Source organism: Tursiops truncatus, chromosome 12, assembly GCF_011762595.2.
Source record: "Tursiops truncatus isolate mTurTru1 chromosome 12, mTurTru1.mat.Y, whole genome shotgun sequence".
In the NCBI taxonomy this organism is placed as follows: Eukaryota; Metazoa; Chordata; class Mammalia; order Artiodactyla; family Delphinidae; genus Tursiops; species Tursiops truncatus.
In genome coordinates, this window is record NC_047045.1 from 64364040 (window position 1) to 64382104 (window position 18065).

General features: G+C 41.5%; 1 protein-coding gene and 1 long non-coding RNA gene across 7 annotated transcripts in view; both read right to left on the reverse strand.

Annotated features, from left to right (window-relative positions):
* Positions 1–18065, reverse strand: part of NHSL1 (NHS like 1) — a 237698-nt gene that overhangs the window by 123253 nt on the left and 96380 nt on the right. The gene's annotated exons all lie outside the window — the stretch shown is intronic.
* The window catches only part of LOC141276032 (uncharacterized), a 91971-nt gene continuing 73906 nt past the window's right edge, over positions 1–18065 (reverse strand). For 2 of the 3 annotated variants that reach the window (XR_012324882.1, XR_012324883.1), the window contains exon 4: positions 49–18065. This exon is cut by the window's right edge and continues 10983 nt beyond it. This is a non-coding gene — a long non-coding RNA (uncharacterized lncRNA). The other variant, XR_012324881.1, reaches the window with a different exon arrangement.

Consider the following 18065-nt stretch of genomic DNA (forward strand, 5'->3'; position numbering starts at 1 on the left):
TATGACTATAATATTGATACATAATTATATAAATATAATATGAATTGTAAGAGACATAAAAATTAACCCTAATTAATGTGCAGTGTCTTTTTAAATTATTTTTAAAATAACTGTTTGAAAAGAACAATTTCAAAAAAGTTTTCAAAACCCAGTAAAGACATTTCCATGGAAAAGAACACAGGTTATATTAACTATACGCTAATTTGTAAATTAATTAATTGAATTTTTAAAAAGAAAGAAAAAGAACACAGGTTACTCACTTCCAAACCCAAGCTCTGACAATAAGTAACTTCCTTCATTACTCTACGATACTTCCAGTAATCTAAATAAGTATCTAAGTCTCAAAACAAACCCACAAACTTTTAAAAACAAGTAAATAAAAGAAGGGTATTAGTTAAAATATCATTTCAACAGAACTTCATCAACTTAATAACAAACAGGATCATTTTTGCCATAAAGCAAGGCAGCGAGACAACAGATTCCCAACTTCAAAAGAAAAAACCATCAAAGGTTAATAAAGGGCAGTCTCGATGAACCAGATTAAAATATTAAGTGGCACTCACTGTCTCTCTCACAGAATCTCAACTTCAGTAGAAAGAAAGAAAGAAAACATTACATTCACTGCACTGAGAATATTATTCTTATCTCTTTTTATTAAGACACCAAGATAAACTCCATTGAGCTATTTTTCCAACATACATAGTGACCCTCAGGATAAATATTACTTGTTTAATTTTACTATCAAATTTGGGGTTCTGCTTTGACAATATCTGCTAATATTTTTCAGGTTATTTTAATGCCACGAAGGAAATGTTCTTAGATCTTATACTGTTAAGGATTTTATGATCAAAAATAAATTACAGGTATTTACATAGAAACAGGATCTTGACCTTGCTTTTGGTCTGCCATGCCATCTTCCTCCACTGTAGTATCTGAAGTCACTGCTAATCTAATTATGCACAAGGATTCTGTTTTCTGCAACTATTTTATTAGGGAGGACACTGGGATGAAATTATTTCAAATACAGCCAACTCCACACAACTGATTATCTAGTGTATGGATTATTCATTACCCTTGATATCTAGTAAGGTCATTCTCTGGTCATTTTTGTCGCTCCTGGAAAGGGAGGGAACAGAAATCCAAATGATTCAAATTTTGTAATGTTGTTAATACACACGGCAATGTCCAGAAGAACAGAATGAAAGCATTTTCTAAATTGCAGCCTGGCATGTCAATTACCCAGTCTCTTGACCTGCCAATACCAGGATCATCAATCATGCCTCTGCCCAGCTGAACACGGAACTGGGGCTCCAACAAAACACGCTCTGCTCAATGAGAGGATACGCCATTATTATTCCTCCTCTTTTGGTTTTAATTGACAAGAGAAGAGTAAGTAAGCAAGACAGGGGAAGCACAGAATAACTACTACTGGTCATTAGTTTCCCTTGAGAACCTTCCCCAGTGCTGGAAACAAAGCAGGAGCTCATTAAATATTGTTGAAATCAATGCACAGCCAGAAGACCATGCAAAACATGGAAATGCTCCATATAAAGTACCTTCTCATCTAAGCCACTCACTTTACACTTTTTCACAATTATCCTGCATTTTCTCTTTAATTCTCCCTTAAATGCCTTATCTGCTTCTCCACTGAAGTATGAACTCCATGACTTCAGGGCCTGTGTGCTACATTTCTCTGTATCCCACACGTGGTACTCAATGAGAATTCCTTCTAAATGCTCTCACAACTCCACGTGAAAAGCAACATACGGTCTCATCTCCAACTGACTTCTACTTTTTGACTACACAGGCATCTAGCAAAACAGCTCATGATTCACTAAAGGTAACATTCAAAAGGACAGTGATTCACACCCTTGATTTTTATGGCTAATTAAGTCGAAACATCATCTGCTGTGAGAGTGGGTCACATCACACGAAGAACGTAAGGACGGGTCACTGCTGTTACTCAATTCATTTTTACCTTCCAGAGTACAAATGTCAACGCAAGAGAGTTTTGAAACTTGCCATGTGCTAGAACAAGAGAAAGCACACAGGTCCTTACTTGTGATTGCTTTGGACACATAAATACGTATCTTCTAGTTACTTTTTAGGCTCAGGAATTTTACCCTTAGCTTCTCGAGTATAAGCGGTAACACTGGATTGTAAAGCTATGGGTCTGTGTAATGATAGATATCCATAAAGGTAACCACTCAAACACTTCAATCTGATGTTACTGATAAGCAACCTAGCATGGAGATTCACTATAAAAAGAACTTCTAAAACAAAACTTGAAAGAACTGTTTTATAGAATGAACATGCATCTTATTCAACATACTACCTACACTGATAGTAGGGATTCTGGGGGCTAACTGTGCAAAGCAATGCGACCTGGAGATGTAGGCAGGGAGCAGGGCAAGCACTCCGGCCTTGCAGCAGCTGCTGGATGGGAGGGAGAAAGCCTGTAGAACCGGACACCTCATCAGACAGAGATCCCTTGGGGGTGGGGTGGGGTGGGGTGGGGTGGGGTGCGGCGGGTAGAGGGAAGAACACAGACAGGACCACTGACACAAGGCTGACTTGTTAAACTACACTGCCCTACTCCTGGCTGTCACTGCTTGATGGCAGTATATGTATGCATGGGAGAAGAAGGGCGAGCAGGCTTTTAGAAACCTGTGTATATCAAAAAATGTGAATATAAAGTCAGGGGTTTAGGGAGCAGGCTGAAAGGAAAGTGGATTTGGATGCCTGAGAAAGATACTACACAATCCCCATAGACCAATACGTCTTCGATGCGTATTTATTTGCAAACAAATCCTAATATGGCCATTGGGCATTCTTAGCACTGACTGATAATCCTTGTTAGACTTTTAGCAAATTTATTTGATGCTCAAAAAAAAAAAAATGAAACAAAACTCCAATCCTGTATAATTTCTCTGAAAGATTTTCCCTCTTTTGATCTGTAAGCGTAAACAAATGTCACTCTGTATTTCTCCAAAGGAAAGAATTATGTGGACTAAAGATCAACTGTTACAATGCCCCTGAGGCAACATGTCAAAGTTGGGAGCCAATTTTCTTTTGCAAGTCAAATATGAAAAAAGAATCTAAGCCCACGAATTCTGATCTATAGGCAGCTTTTTAAGGACTTTCCCCTAACCGCACATGTCAAAAGTGATAATATCATCCATGTCCAACTATTTCTAAGAACCATACAAATTTACACACTGTATTATGCCACCATTTATCTTCATGAGGCTACTGTATCCCCTATTACTGTAAGGGATAAAGGGCACAATCTTTTGTATTGTTACATAAACAAGTCCTCCCTCTACAAATCGCCCCTGGTCTTTACAATGACTTCTTTATTTTTCACAAGTCAAGTGTACAGTATTTGCTTCATTTCCCAACTAAAACTAATCCATGCAAATTCACAGTCTCTTTCCCTTTAGCGTTAATTTAGATGGCGCATCTATGATGGAAACCCTAAAGCCGCGTGCTCACATGTACACAATCTTTAACAGAAACTTGACAGCAGTTGATTTAAAACAAAACAAGCCATAAAAAAGCAACCCCTGGCAAAGGCCAAAGGCATTAAAACTACACCCTCTCGCGACCACAGTACTACTGTATCCACCCTTTGAACATTACAACCCACCCATTTACCAAAACCACAGCTTATTCCTGATTTAGAAAAGTAAAGTTCGTGGACTTACTAAACTACACAACTCCAGCCAGAAAGCACAAATGGCTTTTCTACGCCTCGCAATTATACAGCATCTGAACTAAAAACCTGTGTATTTCGGCTCAGTATCAGCAGACCACTGTGGACCCCCTTCTTGACATAATAAACAACTGACATCTTCAAAGAGCATTAACTAGTCCCTCTTGTGCCACAGTTTAACAGACAAGAGCAAATGGCTTAACCCACATTATCCATGAAGAAGGGTGCGTTTAATTCTCAGTCCATGGAATATAATTACTGTCCCCATAAGCACAGATTTAACTTAGCTCTCTCACGTTTCAGCAGTTTTATTTCCCCAAAGAAGGGGGAGGACAGGTCCCTGAAAGGTTTTAGTGAGGCTTCTCTTGGCACGGGAAGAATGTGATAAATAGGGAAAATACAAGCATGCGGAATGTCTGGACGAGGTTCCTTTGTAAACCTTAAATAGTGCTCCCCCACTGGGCTGTGACACGGCTCTGAATGGAGAAACCATTTTCGAGCCTAACAATTCAGTCTCTCCAGTAAACATACTAAAAGGAAGACCTCAGAAATTCTAAATATAAAACAGGGGTGTGTTTAAGAAATATTGAAATATTTCCCTCTTTTCCGCCAGGACTGCTATATTTCTTCACCTTGAAGAAGACAAAACATGCTAAACCTGAGAACAGAGACCAGCAATGGTCTGAAAAGGAACTTGAAAGAAATCCAAAAACTCCTTCTGGCCAGGATATCACACTTCGTGTGTTCATTTCCTCGATGTCACCCCAACACCTGTTTAATTCAAGCGTTTGTGTAATTCATCAGTCTTCTTAAAGAAATATGCAAAAAGTTTATCCACGATTCCCAAAGTTTTCTCAGTGCACTGTTTCAGAAAAGAGCTCCATGTCCTAACTTTCAATTGTTGTAAAGAGCAGAAGATTCCTCCCAGGATGTAGTTTACCACTGAACTTTGCACAAGTCACATGAGCGTGCGGATATGATTTGGGGGTGGGGGGCAGTGCTGAGGACACATAACAGCTATTTTATCCTTCTTAGAAGGACACAATCTCAGGTTGAATCTAATTGAAAGACATGCAAACAAATGACTGACACTGAATTCCAATACAAAAACACACAAAAACTCCTAACGTGGCCAAGAATCGTGAACAGAAATCAGTGATAGAAACCAAGAATTCTAGATAGCAAACTCCTAAAAATGTTTAAATAGAAAAAAGTCAAGTCACCTTTTCTGGGCTGGATTCTGTAGGTCCAGTTTTCATCATCCGCTTCCACCTGCTGCCCACAAACTGAGAGCTCTCCATCACTGCGAAACAGCCTCTTTGTCTGCCTGGGCAAGGAGGAGAAATTTATCCAACTCACAGCACGTGAGAGGGAACCTGGGTTTGACTTGAGTCTGAAGGGACCTGAAGAGCCTTCCTTTTTCATCTTCTTTCACATCAAAATCAACTATAGACAAAGGACAGTCCAGCCAACAAAAAGCTTGTTTTTAAAAATCGTTCCAGGTCCTTTCAATGAAACTGCTCCTTCCTACTTGTTCAGACAATCCTGAGAGTCAGGCAGGGCACTCTGCAGAAAGATTGCTTCTGTGCCACCCAGTTATAAAGAAAAGAAAAATGAGAGATTAGGGGAAAAAAAAAAATTTTTTTTTTTTTACCCTAGCCACATTGTGGTACCTGGTCTCTAGATCAGGACTATTCACAGTCCCTACCTCACCCCCAGAAAATATGAAAATAAAAATAACTAAAAGTATAATTTAAAAAATGAAGCAGGGTGTTCATTTCAGGGACGCTTGTCAGGACTTGGTAAAGAACAAGACCAAGGCACTCCGACTCTCTGGTGTGTACCTAGCATCCCATACTGTAATCCTACTCCTCTCCCAGGCATCTTTCCCCACAAGGGCAGAAAGCCAGCCGTCTGCTGCAGACAGAAGAAACTCCTCAGGCTGGAGAGAAAGATTCAGCGCCAACCCAGGCGCCTAGTTTAAAGTTCAGCCACACAGGTGACTTGGGAGAAATCAAAGAGTTCAGCTCATTTGCCCTCTTTCCTGTCTGTGAAGCACTCAGGAGCCACAGGACTCCACAAACAATAAAACGGGCTGTGTGGCTACTGCTTGGATTACAGAGTAAGCGCTCCTATGAAAGGCGATAGGCTTTCCCAACACTGGAGCCACCTCATTGGAGACAAAAAACCCCGCCTCCCTGCTGCAGTCAATACTTCAGAGGCAGCTCAAACTTCTGAACTCCGGCAAAGCTACAGAAACGCGTACACACTTCTGGACACTTTTTTTTTTTTAAAGCCAAAACTTAATTAATTATCGTCAGACCACATTTCTGGAAGTGGGATTTTGAGAAGGAGCTTTCAGAGATTATGTAGTTATATACACATCCAGCATTCCTAAGTGGATTTAGGAATGTCATCATCTAAGGAAATGTACTTCCAAAGGGAATAAAACTGACCCAGCTATTATGTCACTCCCAGCTTTCAGCGAAGGTGAAACGCAGCCGTTCTTGCACCTGTCACTGCCTCTCCTGTCTTCCACCAGCAGCAGGAGTCGGGGGCTGATGAGCCACTTCTGCCTCCCCACCGGCAGCCCCTGGGGGTCATTCCTCTCTGGCTTTGAATGATCATCCTATCACAGAGAACCATAATCTGAGAGCTGTGCTAGTAGCTTTTAGCTGTAGGCTGCAGCCCTTTGGAAACCCTTAATCAGGGCATGCAAAATATCTACAGCCACATGTTGGAATGCATCTGGGTGCATCGTTTCACCCAAGGCCAACATAATTCCATGGTCCTAGGGGCATAAAGAACTTCTGCAACTTTTCATCATAGAGACTTGGGTCAGTGTCCTCTCCCCAAAGTGTCATTCAGAGTAAGGGCAAGTACAGAACTGGGTCCATCTCCCTCTCCTGTACTCACTCTCCTGTAATAGCAAATATATTAAAGCTAACAAATTACAACAGAAAATAAACTTTGATTAAAAATAATAAAAGCAGGATTTTGCATCATACATCTACTGCAATTCACTGGGATTGTAAGAAAAAGGCTCTACACGCTTACCAGGACTGGGACGTTTATAGAAGAAAAACAAAGAGCTGCTGCCGAGTGTTCCTTGGATGGACAGCTCATATCACCATGGAAACCGCGACAGAGAACAGGTAGTAGGACTAAAGGGCAAAGGTGCAGAACAGTCCAGGTAGCAAAAACAGGGACTCGGGATAAAAGCTCAAAGTGTCCTCAAGAAATCATGTAGTTTAAGCCCCTCAATTTACTGATGGAGAAATTCAGGTCCAGAGAATGTACCTGATTTGATCGCTATTATAAGGGCAAAAGTGATAAAATTACATATAGCATCAATGGCTAACATCAAAGTTCAAATATCCAATAGTCTTTCTGAGTCAAAGACTTTGAGAAACTCAAAATATAAAATTAAACTTAGAAAAAAAAAAAAGACCCTCGTGCCAGAAAATAGAAAACATCCCAAATGCTGCTTTTACCGTTTCAGATGCTCATGGGACCCCCTGACACCCAAGTATGCGTTCTTTAAGGACCCATGGACCCCAAACAAGGAACACAGTGGTATCCCTGCTGACGTCTACATCCTGCAGTTACAGTTTTAAGTTAGGAATATCTAAGCCCTGAAATAAATCTCATGCTGTTCTTTACATTCAGCAAGTGCTTTTGAACAGTGTCCCCAGACCAGCTTCCTTGGAGTGTGCACACACACACGTACAACAGCATAGAGGAATTGATGTTATTAGTAACTGGTGTGTTTTCCTCCGGTACCTCCTACACACATCTGAAAAAGAGCTGATGGCAGGGGCTAGAGGAATATTCACTGCCAAGCAATCAAGAAGCAAAACGGGTCCATTCAAGCACTGGACTCATGACTCTCCTCAAAGTGAATACACACTTAATGCTGGACTTCAAAGAAACTTAATGGATTTCCCATCATTCACAAGACAGATGGCTATGTTTGCATATAACCAATTCTCTATCTATGAGCTATTCCGTTTCTGTTAGATTGAGCCTTGATTGTTAATATCTTCACTTATGTAAAAGAAGGTCAAATAACTTAACTACTTTTACAACTGGACCAGAGTTCCCCTATGACCAAGATAAAATATAATGACTTAAATCGCTTTGTAGGAAATATTGGTATTTTAACTATCTGTGTTAGATATGTACTCCAATTAGCTTAGAAAAACATAAGCGAACTGCTTAAAAAGCTATTACATTCATTCAGCCTATATCTATGCAACAACTATGATGAACCACACACTTTAAGCATCTGGACTATCAACCCTAGGGTCATACAAATCTACCCCTGCCAGCAGCATCGGGGTCATGGCTACTTTGTGCCACGCACATCACATATACTACTGCTAATCTTCATGATAACCCCACAGTGGAAAATCCCTACTTTCAGAATATAACCTGTTTCTTCAAATATTAGATTCCACTATAATCTTCGATGTAATAAAACATCATAATTTAACCATTTTTTCCCAAGAAAATCTGCACTAGAATACACTCTTCCCAGACCTTTTAAACAGACATGCTGAACAGATTTTTTTGTCCACACTCCTTACTGTGCAGTGCTTTCCCATCTCCCCCCTCACTGTCAGGCTGTCAAAGTGAAACTTCTGTTGTCATCATACGTGCCAATAACTGCTCCCTTCCTACCATTTTGCCCCTGCTGAGCTTCAGGCAACAGGAAATCAGATAAATAATCTTGCTTAAATTATATGCTTCACGGGAGTCATGAGCACTCACGGAGTGAAATACATAGCTTTAGTGGAAGGAAGGGCTTTGTTACAGTTGCCTCCTGGCCAGCACCCTTGTCCTTTCACTTGCGAGATGGAAGCCCAAGGGTTGAAATGGCTGGAGGAGCAGCCTCTAGATAACGACCCCCAGGTGGGCTGAAACCAGGTTTATGATTTATCGCCTCTTTTATATTAAGTTCTTAGCACTTGAGGGTGGTGAGGAATTTACCCAACATTACTGACCAAAAGTCAAGAAATTACTCTGTATTATTTCAGGAATGATTTAAGTAATACATTAAAGAAAAGTTAAGTAAAAAAACTGGGATGCACCGGAATATATTACTAAGGGAAGTTCTAGAATCATCTTCTTTGAGAATTCCTGAGTCAAATACCCATTAATCTGGAAAGATTTATTTATATTTCCACCAAGAGTCAAAGGGATAGATTGAATACATTTGGAAAGTCCTTGCCAAAAGACACAATATTTCATGTTTCGATATATACCGACATCCTTAAAGATGAGTTAAGCTCAAATGGAAGTTTTTGATTTAATAAGAATTGTTAAACATGACAGGATATAGGATTAGACAAATCTCTCAACTCAATCGGGCATGTAATTGCCGCCCTTGCCATCTGTGTAAAATGCCAGCCAAGAGTAGGAACTAATTTCAAGTACCATCAGTTTTTTGGCCTCAAAGGCCACAGAAGAGCATTATAACTCTTAATTTCCATGTGTACCTTTTCTGCCCTGACCCTCTGTTACAGAGCCTAAGCTCGTACTGCTAGCCACACAACAGGCCAATAATCGAGAGATAAATCGCTGGGGCAAAGGATAGCGACTTTCTTTGGGAAGCCGGCAACCAAACGGAAAAGATGGTGGACTTGGGCCCCAAAGAATCATCTTGCCTGAGTGAGAATTCAGGCTCCTTTTATACTTTTATACTAAAAGGGGAGGGAGTAAAGTCAAACATTTCCTGATTCCCATCAGCCTCCAGAGGGGCTGTGTTAATTTCATCCTCCCTGCAGTCATTCACAGGTGAGCCTGGTCAGGATATTTCCTGTGAGCTAAACAAAGGTATTTTAGCTTAATGCTCTTTACCTGGGAAGCAGCGGTCCCAGAGGTTGGCCATTATGTGTAATTTAAGCTTATAGGTAACATCCCTTTAGTGATTAACTTGTAATAGAATACAAAAGGTTCTTCTTCCTTATTACACCTCTCCCTCAAACCTGGAAAGGAAGAATAGGAGAGGCAGGACCCTGATGCCAGAAACCAATGGAGAACAGTGCTGTATGGTCAGAGTTGGTAGGGTTGCTGGCTTGGCTGGAATGGGGCGCACAAACAGAAGGCTTAATGAACAGAGACAGGGTGAAAAAAACATATACCGCAGCAAGGAGAGTCACTCCGAACTGTGTCTTGTTCTAAAGCAGCCCTGACTGGGTAGAAGCAGTGAAGTGTGTACCCTATCAGATTACCCCATGAGTCACAGAGGCCGTCAGCTTCTAGGACAGGGTGCAGTCGTTTTTCCAACTGTCATCTCTTGTAAATAATTGAAGAGTAGATTCAAATGCAAACTTTCTATGAGGTAATTTGTACACACGAATAATGAAAGCTTATCTCAACATCTAGAAGTAAACAGTTCGAGCCAGACATTTATAACTAACAACAAAAAACCCATATTGCCCCCAGGGCCACAGCAAGCCAACTCCTACAGTACACGAAATCCTCCTTCCTCACCCACCTCCCACCCACTACCGAATTAAGCACCTGATTTACTCAAGAAGGAAGTCAGAGAAGATGAAACGTCGCCAATTAACTGTTCAGAGAGAGGTCTGTTTTTAGGGTTCTCCTCACCTACCACTACCTCAATACGGAAAAGAAAAAAAAGCACTGCCTTTACGTTGAGCTCTAGCTTTGAAAGTCAGAATAGGTCCCTTTCAATGGAATTAATAATGCTTCCCTCAACTGGAAAGATTAAATGCAAACACTCGTATTTATGTATCACCACAAGCCTAAATCCCACGTTTCAGTGTCTTCATGTCTGCAAAGGACTCCTGAACAGCTCTGACACGAAGCCTTAGTGACACTGTTCCCCCAGGATCACTGATACAGGAGCAATGTGGCAGCACATTACTGCTCTCAACCCCCTGGGATGTGGTCTGCTGCAAGGGGGTAAGGCCTGTGCCTGGTCAGAAGCTGTCACTGATGGATACTGTCACTGCTGTGTACTGTGCACTGCTAGGGGCTTGCCAAGAAGGCAAACTTTGCCCCAACCATGACCAAGAAAATGTCCCCATCCGAGAAGTTCATACGAGAAGCTCCCCTAAAACTGAGCATTCACTTTGAAGTTCAAGGATGAACCTACTCTGAAACTGAAATAAAACTCCAAATAAAAAAAATTTTAATCATAATCTCCTTTGTACTTCATCCCTCTCCCGATCCTTGTAATTATTATTTTTTCTACTTACTCAACCAGTTCTTCACCAACTTGTCTTGCACATAAATCACAGGAAATCTTATTAAAACACAGAGTCGGATTCAAGTCTGGAATAGGGTCTGAAATTCCGAATTCCCAAAGCACCCAGGTAGGGCCCTGGACCATCTTCGACTTAGCACAGTACTAGCCAATAACGGTCCCCAAAAGCAGGGATCTCATCCTTTTCCCTCCATGTTCCCTACGGTACCTAACACACAGCCAGCACTAACCAATGCTGGTCACAAGAGTGAACAACAGAATCGTCTACTCATTCCCGTGTTCCCTCTTTCTTTTGATCTTAGCATGTTCCAGGTCAAAGAGATAATTTGACCTTTATAACTAAATTCCATTCCTTTATCACTAAGTTACAAAAAGCAGAAGTAAAATTTGTAAACTGTTAAAAATATATAATCTGAATTAAAGGGTTAATAATAAATTTCCATCATCCATAGAGTTATACTGCATTGCTTTGAGAAGAAAGATGGTCATTAACTGCTAGGTGGCATGCTTTTCTTAATTTGTAAAGACATCTACATTGCTTCCATCCACCAAAACTCTGGAATTCAATGATCCCACTCAGAACCTGGGACAATCAACAAAGAGCCAAAATCAGAAAAGCAGCCCACATCCTACCTGGTAATCCATGCAGACAGGCTGGGACCTCCTGGGTTCCACCATGTAAACTTAGTTGCTCTGTGGCAGTGGGAAAAATTTTTTTGTTAAGTTTTTCCTGGTACATGATTAAGACAAAGAATTTTTTCAGTCAACTTTAAGTGACCTTCCAAAACGTTTATTCTATTTGGCTCTATCTTTAAAACTATATTCACTATGGCTCTACAGAGCACATTGAATATATCTGGGTTTTTTTTAACAGACATTTTATCATTTCAGCTATTCCCTTTATGATACTACCATTCCCTGCTAAACATGTGGTTAAATATTGCTGATACCAGGAATGATTCCATTGAACCAGACAAATGTGTGAGAAATAAATGAGAAATTCAAACATTAAAAAAAAAAGGTGGGAGAAAGAAAACTTGAAAAGTTCTGAAACCAGTGAGAACAGTGGCAATGCCCATCCTGCTTTTGGCCACACTGTTCTAACTGGATCATTTGCTGCCAGCTTGATAGGTAAGTGGAGAGTCAGAATGAAGAAATCACAAACTTTCCTGTTGGTTTCTTCCCTCTAACATAAACCCTGTGAAATATGTATCATCATACATACTTTGCAGATGCAGATGCCAAGGATAAAGGTGATAAAGTAACTTGCCTAACAACCCCCCACCAAGTTATTAGGTAGCAGAGTTGAGATCTGAGCCAAGGTCTTTCCTCCCATACGCTGCCCTTCCTTCGACCATGCAGACGGCCTCAGCCTCGGGCCTCTCCCCTGGGCTATGACGATACCCTGGGAAAGGGGACCCCTGCTTTCAGCTGCGCTCCCCTCAGAGCTGTCCTCCGCGGGCCAGCTCACACTATATTCTAGGCCCCTGGGCCCTTGACCCTTCTGTGCCTCCATCTGCCAAAACACCTCTCATCTTTTTCACCTGCTTGACTTTTACTCAACCTTCAAAATTTCTGCCAGGAGCTATCTCAGCTGAAATAAGCAAACGTTTATTAGGCGCTATGCTGCTTAACTCCTGCTGCATAACAAGTCACCCCAAAACTCAGTGGCCTAAAGCAACAGTCATTTAGGATTTCCCACGATTCTGTGGGTAATCTGGAGGCCAGCTAATCTAGGCTAGACCCGGCTTGGGGTGGCTCTGCTCCCGTATGCCCGAGACTGAGAAATTTCCTAGGACATGGAAATTATTTTAAAATGGGGGCAGTCCCAGGCACACTGGGATGGTTGGTCACCCTAGGGATAACCTTCTCCTCCCTCCTAGAACCAGAAGGCCAGTCCAGGCTTACCTTTTTCATGGAAATGGCACCAAAGAGCAAAGCTCAACTGCACCAGCTTCTTCCGCATCAGGGCTGCTAACATTCATTGGCCAAAGCAAGTCACGTGGCCAAGCCAACTTGATTGGGGCGGAGCAACACACTCCACTCACCTGAGCAAGCAAGGGGAAGGGAGTGCCTATTTCTGAATCTCATCTACCACAGGCAGCTGCTGGGCTAGTTACTGAGGGTGAGAGACTCCTAGGACATCATTCCCGACCTCAGGGATTAGACTGCGTTAGATGCCACGCTCCCATGGCACACCATGAAAAGAAATGCTGCCCTTCCCCTAACACATCTGAAATCATGCATTTGCCACGGAAGACTCTAAGCTGCCCAAGTGGGAAAACCGAGGCATGTACAGTACCTAGCACACAGTAAGGACTGAATCAATGCCTGTTAAACTAAACGGGTCAATTATACGCCCTTCATCATCATAGTCAACTTATTATATATACTCCAGTTTCTTTACTGGACTACCTTTGACATGCTCCCACACAAAATGATGGATTACATGCAGGGGTCAGCAAAGTTTTTTGTAAAGAGCCAGAGAGAAAGTATTTTAGGCTTCGTCAGCTCTCCGGTCTCTGTTCCAACGACTCTATCTGCCATTGTGGCAAAAAAAAGCACCAGACCATATGTAAACCAATCAGGGTGGCTGGGTTTCAATAAAACTTTACTTACTAAAACAGGTGGTGGGCTGGATTTGGTCCCTAGACCATAGCCTATTGACCCTGGGTTAGAAGAAGTAGGAATGGCACTCGGAGTTGAGCAGACTGCACAAGCACAGATAGTTCAAACCAGTGTTTCCCAAAATGTGCTCCTTAGGATACCGGTATCAGAATCAACTTGGATTGGGGTAGGGGAGTTAGGAGGCCAGGAGGGCTTGTTAAAAATGCACATTCCTGGATCCTATTTAGTTCACACCTCTGGAGAGGAACCTGGGAGTCCACATTTAAATGAGTCTCATGCATGTTACAATTTGAAAATCACTAGTTTCATCATTACACTACGATTCAAACAGATACGCAGGATTCAAATCTTTACTCATAATTTCACTAAAAATGCACAAACGGGCTTCCCTGGTGGCGCGGTGATTGAGAGTCCGCCTGCCGATGCAGGGGACACGGGTTCGTGCCCCGGTCCGGGAAGATCCCACATGCCACGGAGCGGCTGGGCCCGTGAGTCATGGCCGCTGAGCCTGCCCGTCCGGAGCCTGTGCTCCGCAATGGGAGAGGCCACAACAGTGAGAGGCCCGCGTACCGAAAAAAAAAAAAAAAAAAGCACAAACGTTATATCAAAGTATAGATATAATACCAAATGAATACAAAATAGACTAGGATGATATATCGTAGGATATTACAAGCAAGATATAGTATAACAAATTTAAAAATTTTTTACTTTGGCATTTGTTTTTCCATAATTTGTATGCTAAACACAGGCTATAAATGTTTTAGTCAAGTAATGTTTAATTTTCATGCAGAATTATTTTAGACATAGAGAAAAGGAGAGAGATCATCACAGATTTAATAGTTAACGTATGGCTATATTTGTTTCAGTTTTATTTTTTAAAAGTAGTACAGATAAATTTCCCTCTTGTCCCCAGTCTCACAGTGGTAACATCATTCTAAATTTAGTGTGTATCATTCCCAAACATATTTTCCACACTTTTTCTACATACCAGTGAGGTCATCAAGACATAGTATTGTTTTGTGTGTCAAAGTTTTATAAATTATATTATACTGCAAATCATTCTTTTTTTAAATTTATTTATTATTTTATTTATTTATTTTTGGCTGCGTTGGGTCTTCGTTGCTGCGCGCGGGCTTTCTCTAGTTGCGGCAAGCGGGGACTACTCTTCGTTGCGGTGCGCGGGCTTCTCATTGTGGTGGCTTCTCTTTTTGCAGAGCACGGGCTCTAGGCAGGCGGGCTTCAGCAGTTGTGGCTCGCGGGCTCTAGAGAGCAGGCTTCAGTAGTTGTGGAACACGGGCTCAGTAGTTGTGGCACGCAGGCTCAGTAGTTGTGGCTCACGGGCTCTAGAGCACAGGCTCAGTAGTTGTGGCACATGCTCTTCGTTGCTCTGTGGCACGTGGGAACTTCCTGGACCAGGGCTTGAACCCGTGTCCCCTGCATTGGCAGGCGGATTCTTAACCACTGCGCCACCCGGGAAGCCCTGCAAATCATTCTTAAACTTATTTTTATAAAATAGTTAATATTAAAAAATTTCCACTCACTCTACAACCAGCGGCATGATGGGTAAAGGTGCCAAGGACCTGGTACCTCTCATGAATCAATTCACCTGATCCTTTTCCTACAACCTTGTTTAGGTAATTAAAGGAACATTTCACAGCAGGGTATGTCTGAGAAAAATCGATACCTAAGCTTCTACACTCGATGTGCAAATCTGCTTAAGGGAATGGACTTTTGTGTTTCTCCCACATACTGTGTCTATTAAAATTTCACTCGTTGCATAAGAGTGTTTTCTTTAAAAGCTTAACAAATTTAAGCTTTCTAGAACACATGAAAATATAACAAAGCATATAATGATGGCTTTATATGTTTTTCTCTTCATTCAGCTCAACAATTTTTACAGTCATCAAAATCTCCAAGTAAAAAGGCTGCTTAGAGAAGAGCAATTCAATCTGATGATGACGACTTTGGCTGTCCCTGTACAATCACATTTGTCACAGTCTTAAGTAATAAACTCACTTTGATAAGGAGAAATTCAGAAAACGAATGGCCTAAAAGACACTTAAGACGTTCAGAAATTTTTGGTTGAAACACTTGCTCTCCAGGGTCAAAATGAATGTGTTAAATCAAGGGAATTTTTGTTTCTATAATATGCTTCTTTAAGATAACGCCGTCGAAAAGAACTTCAAAGAAGGGTGAAGTATTTCTACAAAATAAACACTAGACCCTTGCCACTGATGGCAGGCTGGAGTGGGTGGATAGAGACTGGCTAGCACAGACGAAGGCATTAGTTATAGAGACTCCCCCTTCTAATCTCCCTTCTCTCAGCCCAGCCACTCTGCTGTCTCCCTGAAATGCAGGGACAATTACGACAGTGTTCCCTCAAAAGGCCCCAAGTGAGCGGCACCCTCTGTTCTCATTCTTGGGCTCAACCCGCTGCAAGACAAAGACACCAGGGACCCTGAAAACTAACTGGGGAGATGCGGACATCACTAGCACTTGATAATTGATAGGTTATTTTCATCTGCAGCAGCAGTAAAGAGGTAACCATTGATCTTACAGGACTTGAAGTAGAGGTGGCTAGTACACAAGTGGAGACGTCTGGTAAGGCCAGAAGCAGGAGATTAAAATTGTGGCCGCATATATAGGAAGGGGATGGTGAGCTGCAAAGGGGGGTCAGACTCCCAGCAGGAAAACAGTTCACTCAACGCCAGCATTGTGAGGAAAAGAACCAAGCATGCAGGCCTCACCTACACAGACAAAATTCTCAAGGAACTGCACCTGTGTCATTTTCTCAAGGAACTGCTAGGCCCATTTCTCTTCCCAAATGAGGTGAGGCCATGAAGGGTTTGAAGAAAAGTGTGAAATCCTGACAGGTTAAAAGGAATTACTACAAAAATAGCACAGGTGTAGCTTACCTCATAAGTAATGACAGTTGTGTAAAATAGCTAAAAAGTAAAGAAACTTCCAAATTTCATCACCAAATACACGCATGCATGCACACGCATACTCAAGATGTGCTCCAGCATCTTCTAAAGTTTAGTTTGCTGACAATATTTGGTAGAGGAGGAATGGATACAGAAGAAAAGTACCAGTTACTGTACAGTTCCATAAAATATACATTATTGGTTATAGTTGATAAGAAAATGCTTGGCTAAAGGTAAATTACTATTCAAAATAAGAAAAAAAGTGAATGGTGTCACATAACCTTTAATTTATTACATAGTGCAATATTGCTTGTTCAGGCCATAGGGAATTATAGTAGGTTGTAGCCTGTATCTGAGATTAGGTCCAAGGGTGTCACTTAAGGAAGTGACGTTATTTAAGAATTACCTAAGCCAAGCAAGAATTAATATGTAAGCATATGCTCAGCCACTTCCAGAAGAGACACCTTTACAAAATGAGATTACAATGAAGCCTGAGGAAAGTTCAAAATCGAACTTACCTATCTAAGGGACAGCCTCATACTAAAGAATAATTAAGGAATCAACAGCCTAATAAAATGTTTTGTCACCAGCCTAGTAAAGGTAGGAGAGAAAGATGAGGACAGAGGTGATGACCAGTAAGCATTTGTGGGTGTCCAGTGTCCAGAGCTGAGCACAGTGTCTGGAACCCTGTAAGTTCCCAATGTCTGATGGCCTAGCACTGCTCAAAGAAACACGGGATGGGTCAGCCCCAAAGTGAAACTGCATTAGTTTTTTAAAAACGTAAGTGGCCAAACAAAACACCCCAAACCCAATCTATGCATAACCTACTGAACAAGAATCTTTTACAAAAGGTGATTCTAATATTCACCCACGGTTGAGAATCAAGGCACTAATACAATTCCAGCTGGGCCTGACCCATCCTGTGTCTCTCTGGCCATCAAACACTTTGTGTAAGGTATGCCCCTACCCCCAATTAAGAAACACCAATCTTTGAGAAAGTTTACACTTTGTTTACAGATAAAGCTAAGTTAATGCTGGTTCTGTGTTTCAACTAACAATATTTAAAGGAACAATAAAATGAAGAAGCCTGCCATTTTTCCAATTCTAACTTTTTAAAATGTTTAAAAGAGCATCAGATGCCAAGCATAAATTAGTCTCCTCAGAAGCTTCCTAGACAGCATCGGTGTCACTGGGGGCTGGGGGTGGGGGGGAAGAGGGGTACCTATCTGAAGGGCCGAGAACAGACACTGCCTTCCACAGTCACTAGGAAAACTAAGTCTTACACTCACGCTGACTGTTTGAATTACAGGAGCTTGGGACCAAAGGAGATCTTATTCTGTCATACACTTTCATCTTACAGATGAGGAAACAAAGAATCTGAGGGGTTTTGTGTGACACTGTGACACTAGCTTCATGGCTGCAGGAATTCCATCTAAGTAGTTTACCACTGTGTGGCCCAGCCTTTAACAGATACCCCAGAACAGTTTTAGAAATTAATTGTCAGGTCATCAGCAAAGTTGGGACCCAGAGTCAGGCACAGTTTAAAATAATGATGATGATG